The 17,830-nt window shown below is 54.6% G+C and overlaps 1 protein-coding gene across 9 annotated transcripts in view; it reads left to right on the top strand.

The window, feature by feature from the left end:
- The window catches only part of ADARB1 (adenosine deaminase RNA specific B1), a 117,522-nt gene that overhangs the window by 40,809 nt on the left and 58,883 nt on the right, over nt 1-17,830 (top strand). For 6 of the 9 annotated variants that reach the window (XM_074323293.2, XM_074323116.2, XM_074323163.2 and 3 more), the window contains exon 2: nt 5,771-5,902. The exons of 2 other annotated variants lie outside the window; for them this stretch is intronic. The gene's annotated coding sequence lies outside the window, so the exon portion shown is untranslated. Of the gene's footprint in view, nt 1-5,770; nt 5,903-17,830 lie in introns of those variants that run through there. One more of the 9 variants, XM_074323368.2, reaches the window with a different exon arrangement.

Genomic DNA, 17,830 nt, shown 5'->3' with positions numbered 1-17,830 from the left:
GGCCTCGTGTGATATTTAAAGGCTTCCTGTGACATGCATGGGGTTTCTGCGATATAAGTGGGGCTTCTGTGCTATAAATGGGGTTTCTGTGACATACCTGGGACTTCTGTCCTACACAAGGATTTCTGGCACATACCTGGGAATCCTGTGTTGTATACGGGTCTCTTTCTCGTCACCCTGTGATGCACCCTGTGTGCACTTGTTAGTACACATGGCACCCCCCTCTTCATATGGCTGATGCGTTTTATCGTTTTTCTTTCACAGTAAAAAATAGTTTTTCAAAGAATTCTGACTTTATCCAACTAATGTAATGCACGTAAGTCCCTCACTTGCTGTAATGAGTGCGTCTTAGTGTGTCCTGTGCCTGCACTGCAGACTCACACAAGTCGCCACCGGGCGAGGGCGCCCTGTAAAGTGACTGCCGGGAGGAACAGCAGTACCGTGTGGCCCATCAGTGGGTGTGTGTCAGGGCCGGCTCCTCTCTCCTGCCTCTTGCCAGAGGTAAACAGTTCACAGTTTGTGTCCTCTCCCCTTGGTCTGCGTCACCACAACTGTACGTCGTGCGTCTGTTTGTTAATTCATGTGGGCACTTGCGTGCTGCCTCTCCAGCTGGCAGTTTTTATGAGGTATAGCCTGAGATTTGTTCTCATGAGGTTTAAAACGTGTGTAGGCTGTTTCTCGTCAGTCATTGGGCTTTCTGTGCTTTTCCTACAGCTTCAGTCTAAAAATGCTAAGACAAGGGAAGCAGTATCTATAGTGTTATGATAATATAAATACGTTTCACTGCAGAACCAAGTAGTGTGACTGGAGAAGGAAGAAAGTATAATTCTGTGTCACGAAACCCTTGCCCAGGAGAGGAAGCTCGCAGCTTCTTTTCAGGGTTCAGTGCCCCTTCTGAAGGTTCTCTGGCTGCCGGTGGGCCCTGCCCCACCAGGTCTATTTCGTGGGCTCCATTTTTGTTTTGCCTCCTTAACCCAGTTCTCCATGGGACACGTGGCTCAGAGATTTTGGGGCTCTTCATGCAACTCCCACGTGAGTTATTTTGTCCCCATCCTTGGTTGACAGTTCGGCTGGGTCTAGAATTCTAGGGTCACGTAATTTTCCCTTCAAATTCGAAAGCATTTCCTCCTGTTTTCCGGACTCTAGCGTTGCTAGTGAGAAGTCAGATGGCAGCTTGATCCTGTTCTTTCGCAGGCAACTCTCTTCTGCGCCCCTCTCTCCCTCCCTGGCTGGTGATTGGGTGTAGAATTACCTTCTCCCAATCCTCTTCTCTTCCAGATCCAAGTGACCATGCTTGCGCTCCCTCAACCCCCCTCGGAAAGCCTCCGACTGTCTTCGGAGAGTCATTCTTAGGTTTGAGCTTCGGCCCCTTGTTCTCAGGATGCCCTCCATCCTACACTGCCGTTTCCTCTCCGCTTCAGGCCAACCCGCGTTCATCTGCTTTGTCCCTTAACCACTTACGTGAGGGTCCCTGTCTGCTGCTGAGACCCCTCTGTGATGTCTCCACGCTATTGCGATTCATTTACTGCCCCAAAGTCCCTTTCCTGCCGCTTTGATGGGGTCTTGGGAATAAAGGAAAGAAGCTATGTGCTTTATCACCGTCTGCAATCCGAAGCCTTTAGGTCACTCTTAGTGACAAAACCCTGTGCCTTGAACGTCCTTAAGCGTGGTGGTGCTTTCTTTTCAGTGGAAAAATTGCTCATTATCAAAGAATTGGGAAGAAATTAAGTGAGCCAGTCACATAAATCTGTCAGCAGCATGCATAAAATCATTTCTGTATGTGCACGTGTATGTGTCATTTTATGTTAGTACAAGCGCTGCAGGAGCTGAGGAAGAGCCGGTCACTGTGTTATACTTACCTTGACAGCGCGTTGCCAGTTAGTTAAACTTCACGTACTGAGTCAGCACGTCGCCAATAAATGAAATGCCACTACCTCATTGAAATTTGAGGTGGGGGGTTCCATGCATCTGTTTTGCAATAAGGTTGGAGATGATTTTATGATACTGTGAAGTTTAGTTATTGAAAAATTGTGGTTCAAAAAAACTGATGAAATTTTCATCACTATATATATGCAAACATCCCATGTCAAACTAATGTGAAATGATGAAACAAAACTAACATTATAACGATACAAATAAGGATGGTGACGATTGAAATCCACGACGAACTGGCTGGACGCTGCGGCGTGCGTGGGGGCTGCGGCCTCTCCGCTCAGCGTCCTGTGGAGCTGGTGGCCGCTGGGCCTGGGAGCCACACTTCTTAGGATTGAATCGGATCTCTGTCACCACGAGTAACACCCCAAGTTTAGGTTGTGAATTCCAAATTTTAGTGCCCCTTAATGATTCACTGTATAAATTACCGTTGACGAGCTGTCGTGGTACTGAAAGACGAAGACTGAAATTTTGCTGGGGAGGCGCCAAAGAGAGGAGTGGGTTTGGGGTCGGTTCCCAGGCCCTGCAGGGCTGACTTTGGACGCCTCTGCCCGAACCAGCATGCAGGCCAGAGGCTCTTTGGGGCATCTGATGAACGCTGAGCGGTTTTTCACTACGAGGTGCTCCTGGGCACATGAACAGCATTTTGTGTAGCGTTTTACCGCTTTTGTGGGTTGGTGACCCTTTGGATGAATGCAGGTGTGAAGTAGGTGTGAAGCCGCGCATCCTTCTCCTGTCTGTCGCTCACCCAGGCTCTTGCCGTACCTGGAAAACAAACTCCCAGAGGCTGCAAAGGCCCTTGTGTCCCCTCCTGCCTTGTCCTTTGTCTCTACTCATGATAACGTCACGATGGACATACTGGCATCTTCTGAGGACACCATCCCCAGCCGCCCCCATGGTGTTGCTGCAGCTCTAAGCCCAAGGGGAGGAAGGTGAAAGGGCTTTTATGTGCTTGCTCTTTATTGTCACAATTGGCAAAAACATTTGTTTGCAGTTTATCAGCTTTGTTGGTTCCCCTCGGTTTTCAGTTATTTCCCAAAGGTTGAGTATATTTTAGGAAGCGTGTCAGATTTATTGCACTAATGGAAATGTAGGAAAATGCCAACTTGAATTATTGAGGAGTCTTAAGTTAAAGCATTCCTGAATAGAAATGTCACTGTTGATACGACACATGGATTTATTTCCAGATATTCAGCCAACTGTGCACTCCTGCCCATATTTAGCTCCGCTGTGAGGTGCTCTCTTTTATGTCACTGGATTGAAGCCTTGGCGTGTGTTCACAAGGGAAGATGGCCGCTAATTGTTCATTCCTGTGACATCCTGGATGGGTTTACCCCCAAGGCCATCCTGGTCTCATAAGAAGGGTTGGGAAGTGTCCCCTCTCTTCCCTTCTTGGAGCCGTTGTGTGAAATTTGTGTTTTTATACAGACAGTCGGTGTTCCCACGTGCCAGTTGCTTTAATCTTCTTTCTTTTTTTGTTCGGATTCTCTCACCAAGATCACTTTCCTCCTCCCGACGTGTGACCTGCAAGATTTCTTCTAGTGAGGGAGGGTCTGCCGCTGGCCCAGCCTCTCGCTGCTACTTGTCTGAAATCCCCCTCATTGTCGTTGTGAAGACGTTTGTGTTGGGCCTGGATGCGCATCGTCAGCTCCTGCCGTCCCCTCAGGTCACCAGGCTCTCTGTGTCCCAGGCGCAGTAGCACTGGCCACAGTGGATGCGCTGGGGGGGCTTCGCCGTCAGGACGCCGCCCCCCTCCCAGCTTCCTCTTGATGTCCTCACGTTGCTGTGGAATCCATCGCACCTTTGATGGAGCCTTGAGTCGCCGCGCTGCTCCAGCGGGCCTGCTCGCCGGGTCCCCCCGCCCGCCTGCGAGATGACTCTGCCGTTCCTCTGTCCCCGCTGTCCTCCCAGCCTCTGGTCGCACCCGTCCCGCCGCTGCCTACAGACCTGTCAAGCTGTCTTTCTGAAAACAGATGGGGTTGTTCTTTCTTCCACGCAGTCTGCCCGTGGGACCGTCTCCCGAGAGGCCGTCCACCTTCCCTGTCAACAAGCAGCTCAGCCAAGGGCGTCTCTATCTCTAGCCCTCCTGCGCCCCGCGCTCCGTGACCCCGGCCCCGCTCACACCCGCCACTCTGCACGCTGGCTTCATCCTCCGTGGCGGCTGCCATTCCTAGGAAGGCCTGTCAGAAGTCAGGGAGAAGGTTCCTGACTCAGCACCCCGGCCGCCGCGCGCCTGTTCTGCACTCGCCTGCGCGCACCCGCGTTTGTTTGTGTTGTGATAACCGGTGTCTCCAAACATCAGAGAACCTGCCCTCGGACATCTCCGTGTAACAGTACACACGCCATGGTTTTATGCATCTACAGGGCAGACAGTTAGTCCTTGTTCTGTGGCAGAGCGAAGCCCTGATTTCCAGCCTAATTAAGTTATAATGACAAAGGTCCCTTGGAAAGGAAACACAGTTGCTTTGTTTAATCAGTATGGCGAGTATTACTGGCAGGCGGGCCATCCCGAGCTGAGTGGTACGTTGATTTGAATACAACCAGCTCTGTCCATACTTGCTGTTAGGACGAGCGTGTTACCTCTCACGTGGCCCCTCCTTCAGCAGCAGGGCTGGCACTTGAACGTCCTTGCGTTGGGGGACAGTCACAGGTGCATCTGTTGTAGAAGACCCTCCAGCTTGACTGAGCTGGGGTCACACTGTTTTCAAGGGGACGTGCTGGGCCAGGCGCTGCTGCAGGAGAAGGCTCCAGAGAGGCGGGGTCCTGGCCTGCAGCTGGGCCGCCAGAGCACCCACCGTGCGGCTCTGTTCGTCCCATCCTACCTCTGTTGCCCCTTTGCCCCCCAGACTTTTAGGTTGCCACTGTTCCTGCCCGTTTCACGTGCCGGCTCCAGGCACGTTGAGGGCACGACCAGATCTCTCAGCCGGTCACTGACTTGCTTCCTTGCCCCAAACCACAGCCCCTGTGCAGCTCTGTCCTCAGTTTCTCGCTAATTCTCTTTTGCAAGAAAGATAAACCCTCCTGCTGCCTGTCCTGCTGTCCTCAGCCTTGTGGCCATATGCACCTGTGGTGCCTTAACTCTCCCTTTCTATGGCAGGGGCCTGGCTTGGCAGTTGTCACATGGTTAATCGTGTAGTGACCCCTTGGTTCCGTCACTTGGAGACGGTCCTGGCAGAGCCCTGGCACACGGCACAGTCACAGCTGGGAGACGTGGAAGGGGCTCAGAAACCAGCAGTTCTCCCCCTGGGACCTGCAGCTGTGACACGTCTGGTGACGACTGTGCAGTTGGGTTCCACGCTCAGATGTACGCTGTCTGCACTGCCTGAGTCCCCTCAGGGACCCGCTGTCCCTCCCCCGGCCTTAGCTCGGAGCCCCGAGGGCTTCCTTCCTTTGGATGTCGCCTTGTTTTGCTAAAACTAAATGGGAATGTTGCATACTTGGGTTTGAAAGTGTAGTAGCGTGTGGAAACTTTCTCTGTAGTGACTTGCTCATTGAGAGGCAGTGACGTGCAGACGTGTCACCACCTTCTGCTGCCAGCCCACGCCCACTGTACAGAAGGTGAGGGCCCCCCTGGCCTGGGGGGTACCTGTCTGCACTAGTGCGCCGGGAGCAAGGTGCATTGTGGGTGTTACATGGGCGCCGGTTGTCCTGGCAGCTGGGTGAGGCATGCTCGGTACTGCGTATCAGCTTTAAAATCCGTAAGAATACGGAAAAAGTCATTGAAACATACTTAGGCGGGGGGTTAACTGAGTCCGTATTATTAGAGTTCCCGTGTGAGGAGTGAAGAAGCTTCTCACACTCACACGATGGACAGTAACTGAATCTTTTTGTTACACAGAGTGAAGTCTGTCAAGGGGACGCCGAGAGCTGGGGACCGCTGGCCAGGCGCGTGCACACCGTCTGCTCCGTCCTGCGTTGCCGGACGCCTGGCCCCGGGGTCAGAGGACACAGACACTGAACAGTCTTCAAAGTAAGAGGGCGAACCTGCCATTTTTCATTGGCTGATAAGAAATGACTTCTGCTTGCTGTGAAGTGAGCGTGTCTTTTAAACCGTGCCTGTGGCCTCAGCCTGTGTGCTGGGCGCCCCGGGCCCTCCGGCGGCTCTTTGGTCACCCGGCAAGCACCGGGGCCTCCTGCCAGCCTTTTCCTTGGAGGTGATTAAAAGACAGTTTGTTTGGTACTTACTTTTGGTGACTTACATGATTCAGCACCTGCTTGTGAGAGGAGTCGAGACAAACCCTGAAATCCCGGTGAAGCCGGTGGGGTGTATGGTTAACGTGTGGTCTGTGGAGAGATTAAGTGAAGGAAGCCAGGTCTTAAGCCCTCAAGGACATTCCTGTGAGGCGGAAGCATCAGGAGGTGGCCGGCGGCCTGCTGGACGCCTAAAGGACCGGCGTGTCCCCGCGTGCATTTGTTCCTTCATTTTGAGGGCGCTGACAAGTGCCTGCGTGTGGCGGGCACCCGTGGGCGTGGCCAAGGATGGAGGAGCGGGCGCCAGCCCACGGGGGTGGGGCATTTTGGGGAGTCAAGATGCGCCCACATCTGACCACTGGGTTTTGAGTTGGGGCCTGGAGAGGCCCCGCTGGGCATTTCTGAGGGTGTACATGTCAGGAATGGAAGGTCACTCAGTGGTTTGCAGGGAGACCTTTAGAAGAGATTTTGCTCGATTGTCACCTGATCCTTTTTTCCTCAGTACCCGGGGCAGGAGGGTGACGGGAGGTGACTGCTCACGGCTTGTGCGGAGGCTGGGGTGTCATCTTCAGCCTCAGCTCTCCTTTCAGCTCAGTTAGTGACGCCAAGTCAGCTTGCCTGCGACTTTATCAAAAGGTAGTGAGAACCTCAGCGCTAGTCGGGTCTGAGGGACACACGTGCTCAGTGCGGAGTGAGTTGTGAGTGTGACCGGCCACGTGTGACAGGCCACAGAAGTAAACAGCTGCATTAAGCTGCTTGTGTGCAAGAGCCAGTGTTTTGACACAGGGCAAGCATGCGTTGCGAAAGCGAGGTGTTGGCCATCTTTTGCAGAAATAAATTGTCCTTAAAGCCACAGGAGAAGTGATGAGGCCAAGAGACACCCCCCGGCCATGTGCTGACAGAGCGGGACGCGAGGGCTGAAGTTACAACCACGGCAGTGTCTCCTCCCGACTCTCGGCTGATAACTAACCGCACAGTCCGAATTTTGTTTCTGTTTTCATAAAGTGAGAGCTAATTTCGGCAGCGGATAGCCTGATGTATTATTCTTTTCCCTTTTCAGAGTGGCGTGAAAAAGAAAAAAAGAAACATGAATGTTTTTGGCTAAAAAAGTCTTTACGAGTTGAAGCCCGCATGCCCTCGGGGCTTCCCCCTTTGCCCCCCTTCCCTGTTCCGGCAGCAGCGCCGGGGGTCTGGGCTTCGCGCTGGTGTCAGGCTCCGTGGCTGCTTCTGCCTCGCTTGTTCCCTAAAAGGACAGAAGCAGTGCCTGTACCTCACATGTCAGAGGGTGTCCTGGGCCGGGTCGGGCTGGCCTGCGGCTGAGCCAGCGCGCACCTCTGGGCGGGGCCTGAGGAAACTTTGACGCTGGTGGAAACGTCACAGCTTTTTCTCTCACTGCCACCACACCCCGACATTCTTTTCATAGCAAATACCCCCGTTTATTCTGACGTGAAATTCATAGAAGATACTGCTTTGTAGATTTAAAACCATATAATCTTTTAAAGTGTGATCATGCCAAGTGTAATAAAAGAGACGTGTGCCAACATGTAAGTCTCGTGCAGTGCTGCTCGCAGCGCCCCTGTCACGTGTGAAGGCAGACGGAGCAGGCTGAGCGTCGACCCACACCTGCTGCGCAGCCCACGCGGCCTTGTCTGCCCCCACTGCGGGGAGCAGGCGCAGCCCTCCCAGGCTGGACTTGGGGAGGCTGTTCAAAGCTTGGAGAGATACGTCGTGTCACGTGGGAGGCTTTGACCTGCACGTTGGTCCTTCAGGGCAGGGCACCTTTCTGTCCCGCGCAGTGCCCCCTACCCACCGTGTGCAGACCACTTCCTCCCACGGCCACCTGCTGGGCCGGCCGGGCACTGGGGTGTCTAGAGCCTTGGCTCAGAGGTGTCGCTGGCAGCCAGATGCAGCACGGCGTCCCAAGCAGTTGGCATTCAGAGGAGCTGTTGGGGACAACTGGGGGTGGCAGGGGACTGTCATGGAGGTTCCTAGGGCACCCTGCTGCGTGTCGTGCGCTGTCACGCCTGCTCCAGGCTGCAGCAGCAGCAGGGGGAGCCCTGGTGTCCTTGTCACACTGGGGGGGGGGGTGGCTGGTGAGCGAAGGACGCTGTCACAGAGCGCCGCTCTGAAGCCTTACATGTAGCCAATACTTGGCAGGAGTTTCCTTTAGAGTGACTTCTGGCTGAAACAACCTGTTAAGCACAGATGACGCTTTAGTTTATAATCATTCCCGAGGGTTCTGAAGTAAAATAAAATTGGCTAAGAATAAGCAGTGACTCTCAGTGTGTTTTTCTGGCATTTCATTGTCACCGAGAAGGTGTCTTTGTATCAGCTGGCCCGACTCATGGGCTTCCGTTCTACAGAGGCATCAGTGCGCAGCGTCTGTCATGTGAGGTCAGGAGCTGGCCGCCAGCCAGGTCAGAGGCGCTGTCTGCAGCGTGGTCACCCACAGCCTCTGTCACCGACTTGAAAATGGCTCTCGTGTGCTCTTCTGTCCTGAAACCAGGAAGTGAGCGGGCACACCCCACCAGCATGAGTTCTTCACCTCGAGGCCTGTGTGCTGCCCACGCTGATGGCCGTGAGGAACTTCACGTCCCACCCTGTGGGCACAGGAGGGTCCAGCCTGCCTCCTGGGGGCGTGTGGTGGCTGCAGATGGCACAAGCCCTTCCTCCTTCCTGGGGAGCCATGGGCAGGAGACTCCTTTTCAGAGAGGACACCCCAGACGTAGGTCTGTTTGCCTACTGTTGCGTCCAGGTCTGTGCGTGTGCAGGAGGCAGGTTGTCGTTGGGCCTCACGGTGCCCTGAGTTATGACTGGACAGTGGAGGGACTCAGCACATGGGGTGTTCCTGGGTGCCAGGGGCTCAGTGGGAAGACACCCCACTTAAACCACCCTTCATCTCAACTTAAGAGCGCAGTGAGTGGAAGGGAGCTGCGCACAGGTCAGAGGGGCGAGGCCTCCCTGAGCCCCCGAGGACATGAAGCGTTGGAGAAGCAGAGCAACTCCTGTCCTCCCCCAGCCCCGTCCCCCCAGATCCCGCCTGCAGTGGGCCTGGCCCGTGCACCAGGTCGCCACTTCTGGGCTCACTGTCCTGGCGGTCGTGACTCAGTCCTGGTGCCTTCGGACAGCTGTTGGGGGTTGTCAGCTGCATTCGCCAGTGTGAACCCCAGTTCTCTCCCTCCAGGTGTCAGTAGTGAAGGGGTCTGGGGTTGGTGTTCTGTCGCTGCCTGGCAGATCACCGCAGACTCAGCCCTCCGTCTGCAGGGCTCAGGGCACAGCTTGGCTGGGTCCCTGCGAGGGGTCTCACCTGGCCGCAGGGTCTTCTGAGGCTCGGCCCCCTGCCCAGCTCACTGGCTGTGAGCAGAGTTCCGTCTGTGAGGCCGTTCACCCCTAAGGCCGCCCCTCGTTCCCTGCCAGCTGACGCCCCACGGCATGGCGGTTGGGTTGGCTTCCCCGAGGCCTGCGGGACGGTGTCGCCCCGCCTCATGGCTCTGACGTCCCAATCATAACAGGCTCAGCCGATTAGGTCGGGCCCACTCAGGATAGTCTCCCTTTTGATTAGGGACCTCATTTTATCTGCAAAAATCCTTTCGCCTTGGCCTTCTATGGGTGTACTCATTATATTCCCAGCTCCGCCCATTGTCAAGGAGAGATTATATAGGCGTGGACACGGGGGTGGGGGTGCGAACACCACTGGGATTGGGATGCTTTGCTGATGGAACTGTGCACCCCACGGAGCTGGGTGCCTGACAGCTGCAGACCTGAGCGAGGTGCGTCCCGAGGGAGGTGTGTGCTTGAGCAACGGAAGCCCAGCCTCCTGTATTTCAGTGTCCGTAATACCTGAAGATCCTACAAAGAAGTGAGGACGAGATGGTGTCGTGGGAATTAGGGGCTCACACGGGGTTTCCCTGAAAGATGAAATCTGAATAGCCAGTGAACACGTGGAAGGTGCTCGCTTGAGAGCCCACCCAAGGCCAGACCTCCCGCCCAGTGGTGAAGATGCGGAGGTGAGCAAGTCAGGGTCCTTGCCCTCAAGGCCCGCCTTGGGGAAGCTGCTGTGCTGCAGCCTGAGCCCAGACCCCTGGGTGATAGCTGTGTATCCCGGAGGCTGGGACGGAGACCTCCCTGCAGATGGCCATGGGGACCCGAAGGCTAGGGTCTACAGCTACCGTGTTTTCCTGGAAATAAGATCTAGCCAGACCATCAGCTCTCATGTGCCTTTTGGAGCAAACAGTAATATAAGACCCGGTCTTACATTATATTATATAAGACCAGGCCTTATATTATAGTAAAACAAGACCGAGTCTTATATTAATGTTTGCTCCAAAAGGCACATGAGAGCTGATGGTCCGGCTAGGTCTTATTTTCGGGGAAACGGTAAGAATGCCTTTGCATCTAAGGAGCAGCTGTAAGCCAGATAAAGAATGTATGGCAGACACTGTCTGTGGCCGCAGAGACTTAAGAATTTGCCACCATCCATTCCCAGGGCTGGGGTTCGCTGGCTGCGTGGGGGCCTTGTCTGCTGGCCCCGGAGGCTCCGGAGGACTGCGTGGGGGGCAGTTTGCAGACCCAGAGTCCTCGGCCATGCTGCGTGTGAACCCAGAGGGCGGAGGGCCTGTCCTCTGTGCCTCCTTGGCCCCCAGACTCAGCCAGAGCCTGCAGAGTGACTAGGCACTTGGGGAGCATTTCACCCTAAACAGACTAAGAAAACAGCCATGATCCTGGGAGCTCAGTGATGCAAGCGGAAGGGCCAGACAGAACAACCAAGAGAAAGAGGCGCACAGTGAGGCAAAAAGACTGGACAAGACAAGCTGACTTCATCCTGAAATCAAGGTGACATGTACGGCGCTGGCAGAGACCGGGACACTTTCTGGAACCGCTGAGCCTGCTTTTCATTTCAAACCTTGAGACAGATTTGACAAGAGAACGGGCATGTGGAGAACACGCGTCTGCGTGTTCAGGAAGATCAGGTGAAGGCAGATGGCAGACAGAGACATGAGTCGAAGGCCTCAGGTGACGTCCCCACCCCCAAGAGGGTGCCGTGGGCCTGTCTGCCTGCGGGCGCGGCTGGACGCAAGCCTGGCTGCCCTCACGCTCCGGAGGTCCTTGGGGACAAAGGGGGCGGGATGGAGCTGGGTGCTAAGACCTGACCGCACACCTCCTGCCCAAGTCACCACCGCTAGAGGCCACCAGCTGCAGTGACGCTAGGTGGGAGGGGTCGGGATGGGGACACCTGTAGACATAGCAGGTCACATGCCCCCACCTCACCACTGTTCACCCTGTAGGTGCCCCCGGTCCAGGCTGGAGCTGGAGGTGGGTTAGGAGCAGGCCCCGGCCTTGAGCAGGAGGGGAAGACTCACTGCTGTCCCGCTGCCCCGCGTGGAGGCAGGGCTGCCGAGAGGACAGCACTGTGAGGGCTGTTTCTGAGGGGGTCAGCACCAGGCCCCCCAAGCCCCAGCTCCCACCTCCTCTTATTTGCTGTGTGTGTGTGGTGCGGTTGGGGCCACAACACGGGTTTCACAGTCCTGGCAGGTTCTGCATCCACGGGGACACCTGTCTTCCAACGCGCGGGTCCTTAACAGTCCTCTCCAGGGTTGGGGCCCCGCCCAGGCTGAGACTCGGGGAGCACTCGAGGACGGTGATGTGGGGTGGTGCAGGTAGATGGAGGTGCGGCCGCCAGAGTGGCTCAGAGCTTTGGGGCCTGTAGCAGCGTTCAGGAAAGGTCTGTGCTGCCTCCAGCGTGTGTGCTGAGCACCTGTGGGCAAGGTGGACGGGGCAGATGGCACCTGCCTGTGGAGCTGGTAGCTAGCAGGGCAGAGAACAGCCGTACTGTCACCACCGGCAGTGTCAGCTATAAGGGAGGGCAGCAGGAGTGGCGGCCTCTCCGAGGGGTTGGCATTTGACCAGGACCCAGGAGGGGTCACCACACCCCGCCGGCCCCTCTTCTCCAGACCCCTGGGGCGGCAGGTGTGAGGGTGTAAGGGACACACCGCCGCCTGCTGGTGGCCACGGCGGGGAAGCTGGTAGACTTGGAGCATCGGGGACCTGGTGACCTTGGGTTGTTTTCCATTCGCAAAATGAAAAATAATCTGAATAGAACTTGGTTTAAACAGCGTGAAGTTTGAACAATTTCTAAAAAGTGGTTGGATCCCCGGTTCTTATTGTTGTGGCTTTAAGTGCACAATTACCCACAAACGTATGACAATACATCAACGTTCAGTCACCTGTACACTGTGCATGCAAATCATAAACATCCGTTCTTAGAGTCGGGGGAATTTTCTTCTAGCTGTTTTGTGTCTGGCCGTGAGACTAAACATAAAATAATGGATCCAGATACCTTCAGACTGAGGTGTGAAAAATAGACTCGCCTGTAGGAGCAGGGAAATACCCTGTGCGTCCTTGGCGCGGGTTCCCTGCAGCGGGAGGGACTGTGGCGGCGCGGCGGCGCCCTCTTGTGGACGGTCCCTGTGCTGACCCCCCTCCCTGCCACGAACCCAGCCTGACTGCCCCTAGCAGCCTGCGAGCTTGCCTGGTGTTCCGGCCACAGATGACCTTCAAACACGGGCGAGAGCATTTAATGTGGCCTCTCCATCACTTCTTCACGTGATGAGGGAAGGTTCTGGGGCCCCATTCTACAAGAATAAGGCCCAGAGCCGCTCAAGGTCGGGCCGGGGGTGGTTCTTTCATTGCGGAACTTAGGCCTCTGCGGCCGCGTCCCAGGCGGCAGGGAAGGGATGACATGGTCTCTGGCCTCCACATGGACAGCACGGTGGGCTCGGGGAAGGGGATGTAAGCAGGCGGCGACAGCGGAGTCTCCTGGTGCTGTGACGACCGAGGGGGCAAGAGGCAGGGGGCCTGCTCTGGAGGCAGGCGTGGCGAGCTGCGTGGGGTGGGGTGGAGCTGAGTCTCTCAGGGGAGCCTGTGTCATCCAGGCGGATGCATGGGGAGGTGGACACAGGGCCGGAGGGCTGTGCCGCGGGACGGGGTCAGGAGACAGCTGCGGGGGCTGGGGAGCCTGAGGGCTGCCGCCGTGGGAGGGGCCAGCAGTGGGGCCTGGGGAAGAGGAGGTCAGACCTGGGCTTTATTTCAGTGTTTATCAAAGTGACGCTTTCAAAGTCAGAGAATCACAACATTTAGAAGGGCCCTTGGAGAAAAGCAGCGACCCACAGCCCTCACCCCACCCCCACCCCCAGAGGCCGCGCTGAGTTTTAAAGAGTGGTGGCTGTTTGTGTTTCCTATTGGTTTGTACTGGGACTGGCTACAGGTGTCAGACACAGCTTAAGGGGAGAGGCTGTCCCCTCACAGCAGCGCCTGCTTAGCAGGCAGGGCTGGAACGGCGTCTTGTCGTCAGGGCCCCAGACTTCCTTTTTCCTGGTGCCCTGTATGCCCTGCCTGAGCTCCCCCACAGCTGGGGCATGTGCTGGGCAAAGTGACGGTGCAGCGGCCATGTTGCCTCTTGAGAAGGATCCCAGAAGCTGCCATGCGACGCTCCTGTTTTCCCTCCCAGTAGACACGACTTCAGTCAGTGACTGGGCCTGGTGGCGAGGGGCTGGGATGTCGTTCTCCGTGCCATGTGTGCGCTCTGCCTCACGGCAGAAGGACAGCCTTTAGCTCATTTACACTTCTCCTGCCTTCCCTTCTCTTCCTGTGCCATTCGGCAGTGCTTTTGGCTGGAAGTAATGGAAAACATGACCTATACTGTGTTAAACAGCTGGGGACTTATTCATTTATGTATTTCATAGTAAGTAACCCAGAGGTAGGCTTTTTCTACAGAGCTGAATAGAATCACAGCCATGTCAGGAGTCTGGAACCATCTCTTAGTTGCAGTGTAACTGCCATAGCTCCAGCCATCGCATCTACAGTCAAGGCAGGAACAACCGGGAAGGAGTAGGCAATACAGACCACGCTTGTCCTTTTCATGAGGCATTTCAGAAGCCTCCAGCATATTTTACTCACACCTTTTGGCCAGAACTGTGTTGGGAGGCCAGCTATAGCCGTGAAGAGGACTGAGAAAATGCATATTTAAGTCTTGTCGCATCAGTGGTAAAGGGGCCAGGGACGAGGGGCCTGGGGAGGAGTGCGGGCCCCGCCAGCGGGATGGGTGGCCTCGCGCCTCTGCTGGTCATGTCAGAGCTGTGCGTGCTTCCCCATCTGGTTCCTTGGGCCGTGTCAGGCGTGTGGGCGGGCCTGCCCCCTGCCCGTCACCTCTCCTCATTCCTCCCACTGATCAGCTTCTGTCAGGTTGGTTTTTCTTTTCCTTTTGACATTATCGAAGTAGGAAACGTCATCGCTCCTCGGCCTTTGGCTAAGACCAAGGTGAGGTAGGAAACTCCATGTGTCCTGTCCCCACGGTTCAATGAGTCGCAGGTCCCCAAGTGGCCTTTGTGTCCTTATGGTTAGTAATGTCCATGACAGAGCCAAGTGAAATGCAGGTGGTCATGTCCTCCACGTCCCACAGCAGGACTTCCTCGTGGGCAAAGGGAAATAGTGACGCGATTTCTCTCAGCACACGCTCATTGCCCACCGCTGTGGCCCATTTTGATTGTTTTTATTATCTCCGGCCATCCTGGTTCGCATTTGTCTTTTCCTGGGTTATCACTGCCAGGCGGGCGGTGCGGCAGGGCAGTGGGCATGGCTGCGGGCTGAGCGCAGGTCCTGGCCCCCCCGCGACAGTGTGTCCTGGGCCAGCTGCCCGCCTCCCTGCTCCATGTCCCCTCTGGAGGGGGGTGGCTGTGGTGACGAGAATGAGCCCTAACCGAGTTAACTGTCAGTGAACACCGGCGCGTAGGCTTTGTTTTCTCATTGACAGAAGAACCCCAGGCTTCCTGTACTGTGTCTCCAGTGTTTTCCCGCTTTTTCTACTCTATGGAATACATTCGTTCATTCAGTCTTGAAATCTATGTGTTGTCGATTTTATTTCAAATCGAGGCTATGACTTTCTTATACAGTTTATTTCCTGGGATTTTTCTTTTTTAAGCTGGATATATTGGGGTGCAATTTACATACACTAAAACTCACACTTTTAAAATGTAGGGTTAGATGTGTTCTGACGTGTGTGCAGATGGCACACGTCTCCTTCATCCTATAGGTGCCCTCTTGCCAACGCGCGGGGCCTGGTCCGTGGCCAGAGTAGCCTGTCTGATGTTGGCATTCTGTGACTGTGTGTGTGTGTGTGTGTGTGTGTGTGAGAGTGTGTGTGTGACAGAACACCAGGACCATGTGACGAGGGACAGGCCAGCGCCCACGCAGGCCCGGCCGGAAGCCCAGAGCCGCCGACTTCCGACAGTAGGTGGTGCTGTAGGCTCGCTCTCGGACTAGGAGGCGGCAGCTGCCAGGAAACAGTCCCGTTTTCATTAGTGCAGTTTTCCTCCCATCCGTTCTGAGCCCAAAAACCGCTGTTCACTGGCTTGTCTTAATCATATTAAAGGACCCATGAGGCAACGTATGCAATACTTACAGCTGGTTTAGTTCACTGATCTCACTTGTAAATTAAATTTTATCAAATAACTTATAAATTTAATTATAGTAAGCTGAGCGTGGAGGAGCTTACTGCTCCTGTGGAATTGGAAGGTATAGTTTCATACACCGATTCCAATCTTTAAAAAATTATTACTTTGATGATATAGTTGATATGTAACGTGATTTTATGGTTCTACTATTTTAGCTTAGTATTTTAAATAGGAAATAGTTAAGATAAAATGGAAAAAAAATTAGCCTGTACTATCAAGTTTTAAATGTGTGCTGACAGATTGCCAATTTTAATGAGACTAAATTAACCGAAATTTGTAAAAGAATGTGTCTGGTCTTAGTTGCCGTGTAAAGCCAAGGCGTAATACAAGTGTTTAAGTTTTAGGGTCCGTCTTCCTGAAACTCGTACCCTGCTCTGTCCTCCTCTACTGGCCACGTGGAACCTCATCCCTGCTGTTGCCCTCCCCTCCCCTCCCCTCCCCTCCTCCCCCCCCTCCTCCCCTTGCTCTTAGCCTAACTGAGCAGCAGTGTGGGGCTTGGGTCCTAGATGGTCAGGGTCAGGCTGGCCGGCAGTTGCCAGGACCCGTCAGGTAATCCAGGGGCTAAGGCCTTGGCTCAGATTCTGCCCACAAGGCCTGTCTGGGATGCTGGCATTTTAGCGTGAAGGGAGACGCAGGGAGCAGAGCTCTGGCCAGAGTGAGTAAGGGACCTGCCACAGAGCCACCATCCTAGTACTGGCCCGGCCGGCGCCCAGCTCTCCTGGGAGCCTCACAGTGATTACCCCCCTTCCCGCCCCCCCACAGGCTCTGGGCAGTTTGGGGGAGTCAGGTCTGGGGGGGGGGGTCGGCTCCTGGATACGCTGTGCACTTGGTTCTGTGGAGGTGGGACTCTGCATTTGGTACAGGGGTGCTGACACTCCTCGGGGTTCAGAGGACCCTCCCCCATAGGTAAGGGCAGCTTCAGGAGAACCTGGCTGTGAGTCACTCCCCTTTTCTTAGAGTTTAGTAATCGTCCATGGCTGCCTCCAGCCTGACTCCATCGCCTCAGTCATCCATTGCTCTGGTCTGGACGCCCTTTGGCGTCTCATTCATGGGTGTCAGTGACACTGCTGAGAACACGCGTTTTCATGCTGTTTATCCCCTTGTCAGTGCGCACGAGTGTCCGATCGGTGGCACATGAGGCTCTTCATCTCTGGGAAGCTTCTTCTGTCCTGTTTGGCAGTGTCCCGCGGGTGCGTCACGGCCCTGGGACCCACCACGTGCCTTGGTCTGTGCCCAGTGCGTCCAGCTGTCATGTCCCGTGTCTGTTTCATCTTATTGGCGTTTTCAGTCGGATCTGAGCATCTCCGTCCTTTCTGTACGTTCCTGTGCAGACACACGGATATGCCGTTTCTTTAATCTGCACACCCCCAGTTTTACAAACCTTGGGACCGGTTAGGCCGCGTGAGCTCAGCCCCCGGTTCTCTGGTCTAGAATGAGCACTTGTCCTCTTTGAAGGACCAGCTGCCTTTACGTTCTGCTTTGTTTCTAATAATGTCATAGTCAGCATTGTTTTCAAAGGTGATTCAACAGCTCATCTTTAAAAGAAATATCTGTTTCAGCGGTGCCTATCAATTTAGTTTAGTTTCAGATTGCCGTTCAGACTTGAAACTATTTCTTTCCAACTTTCCCTCAATCTGTAAGTAGGAGCCAGAGCTCTCCCTGTGTGGGCCCGGCCTCCCACGTGGGAGCTGTCCTCTGCTGCCAGCATTCATCTGTGTGCCACCTGGGTCATCCATGGGCCACCTCCCCACCCGTGGGTCACCTGCCGCCTGGCTGCTTCCTTGCCTTAGGTCACTCTCGACTATTGAGCTGTTAGAATCACTGGGCCTTCAAGTCCAGTGCCTTTTGTTCTCTTTCTTTGTTTTTTTCTTTCAAATGCAACACCTACTATACTTATTTGAGAAATGTAGGATTTTATTTTAACCCAGAATTCCTTGGTAAAGTCACTTTGGAAGAAAATGGACAAAGCTTAACTGAGTTCATGACCTTAACTGAGTGGCAGGACGCTGCACGGAGACTGGAAACCACACTTACCTGCTCTGTGGGAGACCGCCTGAAGAAGGAAGACAGAAAGCGTTCATTTGAAGAACTATGCATTTGTTATTTGACTTACTGTTGTAGGGGATCTTAACATACTACAAAAAGTAAACTTGAGTCGTTATGTTTTTCTTTAATTGGGTAGCACTTAGGAGAGGGAA

The sequence above is a fragment of the Rhinolophus sinicus genome, chromosome 17, assembly GCF_057876585.1.
Source record: "Rhinolophus sinicus isolate RSI-liver-muscle chromosome 17, RSI-T2T, whole genome shotgun sequence".
Taxonomy (NCBI): Eukaryota; Metazoa; Chordata; class Mammalia; order Chiroptera; family Rhinolophidae; genus Rhinolophus; species Rhinolophus sinicus.
Note: the sequence above shows the minus strand (reverse complement) of the source record. Positions and strands in the feature narration are given on the sequence as shown.